This window comes from Cupressus sempervirens, chromosome 1, assembly GCF_028749045.1.
Source record: "Cupressus sempervirens isolate cs-2001-9-10 chromosome 1, ASM2874904v1, whole genome shotgun sequence".
Lineage (NCBI taxonomy): Eukaryota > Viridiplantae > Streptophyta > Pinopsida > Cupressales > Cupressaceae > Cupressus > Cupressus sempervirens.
Genome location: NC_143118.1, coordinates 345484959 through 345491080, shown reverse-complemented (window position 1 = coordinate 345491080; position 6122 = coordinate 345484959). Strand labels below are relative to the sequence as shown.

At 36.3% G+C, this 6122-nt stretch overlaps 1 pseudogene; it reads right to left on the bottom strand.

The window, feature by feature from the left end:
- Positions 1-1224: 1224 nt before the first annotated feature.
- On the bottom strand, positions 1225-4359 carry LOC149577641 (uncharacterized; annotated as a pseudogene).
- Between the last annotated feature and the right edge of the window lie 1763 nt (positions 4360-6122).

Sequence of the window (6122 nt, the reverse complement as noted above, 5' to 3'; positions counted from 1 at the left end):
ATATGTTGGACACATTTCAACAATTTCCTCTCAATATTAGCCAAGGGGATTCAAACTTTTAACCTCACTCTAATATTGGATAAAGGAGAAATCAACCTCCAAGACTTCCAAACAATTATAAACCATTATGAAAAGAAGAATAGTATCTGACTAGTGAAAAATGAAAAATATATTGAACCATTTGTAATTTATAAAGACAAGAGAAGTGATTTGGTAGATAATTGATAATGTTTAATCTGGAAATCACTTTTGGAGCCAACTTATTGGGTGTTATGAGATTAAGTAGAGGATATAAATAAAAGGAAAAATCATTGGTGAAGAGTGTGTTGAATAATGTGCCTTTGAGTATGAAGTGTGCAAAGTAAGTTTGATGGAACAACTATGTGAAAGATCATTCTAGTATATCATATGATAAATGCTTCTTCTATAGTAATTTAGTTCATATTTTTCTTGTTAGATATAACATGTATTCTACTTTGAGATAATGTATCCCCTTAGAAGGTCTTTATATCATTGTACCTTACTTAGAGCATTGAGCTTCCTTAGGCAATGAACTATAAAATAAATATTGTAATAGCTATACCATATATCATGAGTTAACTCCCACTCTTGTTTTTCCTCATAAAAAATTTCATGTAAAGACCTTTGTTTCCTTGTGTTGATCATTGATGTGCATATTTTATTTTTGTTTTCCATTTAGTTAACATAGTTTGATGTTTAATTTACAAGTAGGGTTATTCAAGATTTTATATATACTAGTTTGTGAGCAGATTACATATCAATTCAATGATCTTGGTTGTTAAATATTTTATCTTTTAATATTAAGATACATTTAAAAAAAAATTCAATTAACTATAAATTAATACATAATTATTTTATTTTTTTATTATTTTACAAAATACCATAGATATCTCAAAATTATACTAACAAAGTATAAATACAATTAACAATATAAATCCATCATATATTAAGTTACAAAGACTTTCCTATCATCATAACCATTTCACCTCCCTATTGAAGTACTCATATTACATGCAACTACCAAAAAAAATGTACTCAAATCCAAGTTCCTGTTTGGATGGAACAATGCTTCTACATAAACATCTGTAAGTTAAAAAAAATCTCCAAATATCAAAAAAAAACAAACTCTACTAGCTGCTGGGAGAGACTACGCACAATATCAATCAACAATCCTAGACATGCTCACTTGGACATTTCAAAACGTCACTCTGCATTTATATTTTTTTGGGGCCTAATGTCTCTCAACATCTTCACCACTTCTCTCATGGAGGGCCTTTCCCCTGCATCATCCTCTACACATTTTAGCCCAATTCTAATCATGTCCACCATGTCTCTTTTGGCAGCTGATTCAATTGCTTCATCACTAAGCCCTTCATCAATTACTGCTTCTTCCCTTCCACTGTGTGATTTCACCCATCTCACAATGTCCATCCCCTCTGCAAAACTCAAATCCACTGCAGTTTTCCTTGTCATCAATTCCAACAACATCACTCCACAACTATAAACACCCATCTTCTCTGTCATTCTGGTTGAATGCCCACGTTCTGTAGCCAGAGCCCATGAAAGTTTATGTCAAAAAAGTAAAGCCAAAATTATAGAACAGAAAAAGTAATTCAGACATTCTCTTACCAGGTGCAATGTAGCCCAAAGTACCTATAACTAAGGAAGAATCGACAGTAATGGACCTGTCCATGAGTTGGGCAATCTCGAAATCAGAAAGATGGGGTTCCATATATGGATCCAATAGTACACTGCAGGGCTTGATATCACTGTGTATGATCCTCTCATCTTTATGTCTCAGAGTTAACTGTATCGTCTTCAAAGCACACAGCTCACTCGAAGGCAACTCTATTCTGTAAACAACCCCATGCCTTTACCAATTACATACTTCTCGCTCAGATTTTTTGTTAATTGAAAAACTTCCTGCAATCCGGCCAGTACTTCTGCACCTGCTTCGACTGTGGATCTCATTTTGAGGGTTAAAATCCTCCATGCAATCACAACAACTATGAAACAAGAGAGCAGAGCTGATCAAATCACAACAAGGACTACATTGATATTGCCAAAACATTTGATTTGCTTCTTAGATGGAGGAATATCGCCCCTGCATTTATAGAGACTCTCCTATGTCTCTGCTTTACACAATCCTAGATTGTCGATGAATGAGCTTGATGATGAATTCCATAACTTCAACCATGACTTGGTTATGCATCCATTCAGCTTGTTATTGGAGATGTTTACTACGTTGAGGGACAAAAGGTTCTCAAATGTAGATGGAATGATGTCGAAGAAATTGTTCGATGACAAATCCATTCTCTCTAGTCTATTTAGATTTCCCAGTGTCTCTGGAATTGCTCCACTCAATTTGTTTTTGCCTATGTTTAAACCAATTTCCAGATTTGCTAGATTTCCTAAAGAGGAGGGTATTTGACCTTGGAATTGATTATGCCCCAAATTAAGTTGCATCAATTGTCCAAAATTGGAAATCCAAACTGGAATGCTTCCCCCAAAATGGTTTCCTTGTAACATTAGATGCTCCAAATTATGTAACCTAGCTAATTGGTTCGGTAGATTGCCATTGAAAGAATTAAAACTCAAATCCACCAAATATAGGAGAGAAGCATTATGTAGCTCCCAAGGAAGTCGACTAGTCAGGGCATTAGAGGAAAGGTTCAAGCATTGTAGGTTGGAGAGTTGTCCCAATTTTGCAGGAAGACTACAATTTAGTTGATTCACAGACAGGTCAATGGAGCTCAGGTTTTTACAATGCCCAAGGCTTCCTGGTATTCTTCCTTGCAGCTTATTATGGCTCATGTCTAGAAAACAAATAACTGAACTAGAACCCAAAAAATCTCAAGGAAGAGCACCAGTTAGTTTGTATTGGCTCAAGATCAGTCACGACAAGCTCTGGCATCGACCAATTTGCGGAGGAATGTTCCCTTCCAACTCATTATTTCCCACTAGTAGCAACTCCAATTGCCCTGAAGAGTAGAGATCTGAAGGTATTGTCCCAGTGAGCCAGTTCCCCATTAGATCAATTCCTTTGAGACTGTTTTTAGCGCCCGATTCTGTAGGTATTGGGCTTGATAGCTGGTTATCAAACAGAAACTAGTATTCTAACCGTGTGAGATTGTAAATTTTTGGAGATATGCTTCCTCTGAGACTGTTGTTATAGAGATAAAGTTCCCGTAAGCTCCTTGCCTTGAAGAGCAGGGGAGGAATTGAGCCATGGAGTGAATTTTTGGCCAAGAACAAAATTTGCAAATGCCCAAGTCGGCCCAAATCAGGAGGAATGAAACCCTCAAGTTTATTTGTATGTAAGCTGAGCTCCTCCAGAAGACTTCAATTCCCAAGCTTTGCCGGGATGTCATCGGAGAGGAAGTTTTTGTTCAAATAAATTTGCTTCAGAAATTGAAGCGACCCAAGTGAGGAAGGTATGCGCCCTGTGAGCCAATTCTGAGTGGCAAAAGTCATGGTGAGATTGCTGCATTTGCCAAGTTCCAAAGGTATTTCTCCACTAAATTGATTGTCTGAAAATTCAACTTTAATGAGATTTGTGCAGTTGCCAAGTGATTTTGGGATGTTGCCTCCAAGCTTATTGGAAGTAACATACACATTTTGTAAGTTTGAAAGCTGGCCCAGCGATTGAGGTAACTCCCCAACTAGCAGATTCTTTTGCACATAAAGCTCTACTAGATTCCTACAATTTGTAATGGATTTGGGTATCTCTCCTACTAAGGAATTTTCTCCAAACTAGAGTTTGGAGAGTCGGGTGAGATTCCCAACATTTGACGGGATCCCTCCTGTGAAATTATTGGTAGACAAATAGATCACCTCCAAAAGAGGAAGCCCAAAGATGGAGAACGAGATGTTTCTGTTGAGGAAATTTATCATAGAGGAACAAAGATTTTAGTTTTTTGAGGTTACCAAGTTGGATAGGGATTTTCCCATAGAGATGATTCTGGGAGAGATCGAACTTCTCCAACTCTATGCAATTTCCTAGCTCAGGAGGAATGGTGCCAAAGAGATTGTTAAAGCTCAAATCAAGCTCTTTCAAATTGTGTAAACCAAAGATAGCCAGAGTCAGTGTTCCAGAGAATTGGCTTAAAAAAAGATCAAGTTTACTCACCATGTGATCTGGATGGCAAGTGACTCCTTTCCAGAAGCAGGGGTACTTGTCTGAGGAGTTCCAGCTATTGAAGAAGTTTGCACGAGAAGTGAAGTTGTTTAGAAGAGAAAGTAGAACAACAACATCGTTGTTCACTGATTAGTGCAGTGTGTCTGAAATGCTACCATGATCCATGCCAATCGTATCGCACTGACTGTAAGGTAACTCATTCTAAATTTCAACAACGTATAGTTTTCTAAGCTGTACGTGTAATTTTGAGGAAGGCAAGGAAGTGGACCTTTAAAGCTTCTCACATTTATGGAAAATTAGCTAACTTTTTAACAAATTAGGGTCCATATTCTTGAGCTTTCCTATGCTAACGATGGATCAGTTCATCATCACTGATCTGAAAGGTTGATACAAGATAGACTGGAAAATTGATATTCTTAATGATAGTCATATTAACAGTTTTTTTCATTTTAAGAAAAAAAGGAATTTTTTTTGTTTCGATTATATAGATTAGGGTGTATAAATTTATTAAACTAATAAATGGGATACTTTAAATTATAAGGCAGTTATTAATTTTAGGCATCGAACTAATTGTGAAATGCTAAAGTTTTGGTTGCAATACTTGAAAATCAAAAATCAAGAAGAATATTTTCCATTCTTGTATTCACATAAAACTGTATAGGTATATATATAGTTGTGTGTCATATGCATAAAGCTATAGGAAAGAAAAGAATCAATTTACAAAAGAATAGTTTAGGAAAGAATCAATCCAATATTAGAAACAATCTAATATTCCAACACTCCCCCTCAAGTTGGTGCATAGATATCCCACATGCCCAACTTGCCCAAGAACTTCAAGAACACTCGACTTGAAACTACTTTGGTAAGAATATCGGCCAGTTGATCTTTTGATTGAATCTTAGGTAGCTCCACAATCTTCTCATCCAACTTCTCCTTAATAAAGAATCTGTCTACCTCCACATGCTTTGTATGATCATGTTGAACCAAATTATGAGCAATATCACATGTTGTTGTATTGTCACAATATAATTGAATTGGCCGCCTAGGCAGATGGCCCAAATCTCCGAGGAAAAGTATTATCCACAATGCTTCACATACTCCAAGTGCCATACCTCTAAATTCTACCTCCGCACTTGATTGTGCAACAACATTCTATTTTTTTCTTCTCCATATAATGAGATTACCTCCTACAAAGGTGAAATAGCCTGAAGTAGAATGCCTGTCATCTACTACTCCAGCCCAATCAACATTAGTATATGCATCCACACTTTGATAATCCTCATTTTTAGTGAATAAAATTCCTTTTCTAGGAGCAGACTTTAGATACCTCAAAATGTGCATAACTGCATTCATATGTTGCTCTCCAGGATTATACATAAACTAGCTAAGAATACTTAATGCATAGGCAAGGTCTGGCCTTGTCTATGCTAAGTACATCAATCTTCCTATGAGTCTCCGGTATCTTCCTTTATCAACTGGTACCTAATTTGACTCAATACATAACTTCAATCCTTCTTCCACTGGTGTATCAGTAGGTTGACATGTTGACATACCGGTTTCCCATAACAAGTCTAAGGCATACTTTCTTTAAAATAGAAAGATCCCTTTATTAGATTGAGACACTTCAATCTCAAGGAAATATTTCAAGGGACTGAGGTCTTTCATTTTGAATTCTCTGAACAAGTAATCTTGTAGAGCCCTCCTTTCTTCAGGATCATTTCTTGTAACTATCATGTCATCCACATACACAATAAGTATAGTGATCTCAGCCTGTTGATTCTTTATGAATAAAGTATGGTCTAAATTTCTCTTATGGTAACCAAAGGCTTTCATTAACTTTGTGAATCTTTCATTGACTTTGTGAATCTTCTAAACCATGCCCTTGGAGATTGTTTCAACCCATATAGTGACTTCTTTAATCTACACACCTTTAGATTATATTTCTGGTATCATGCAGCCGGGT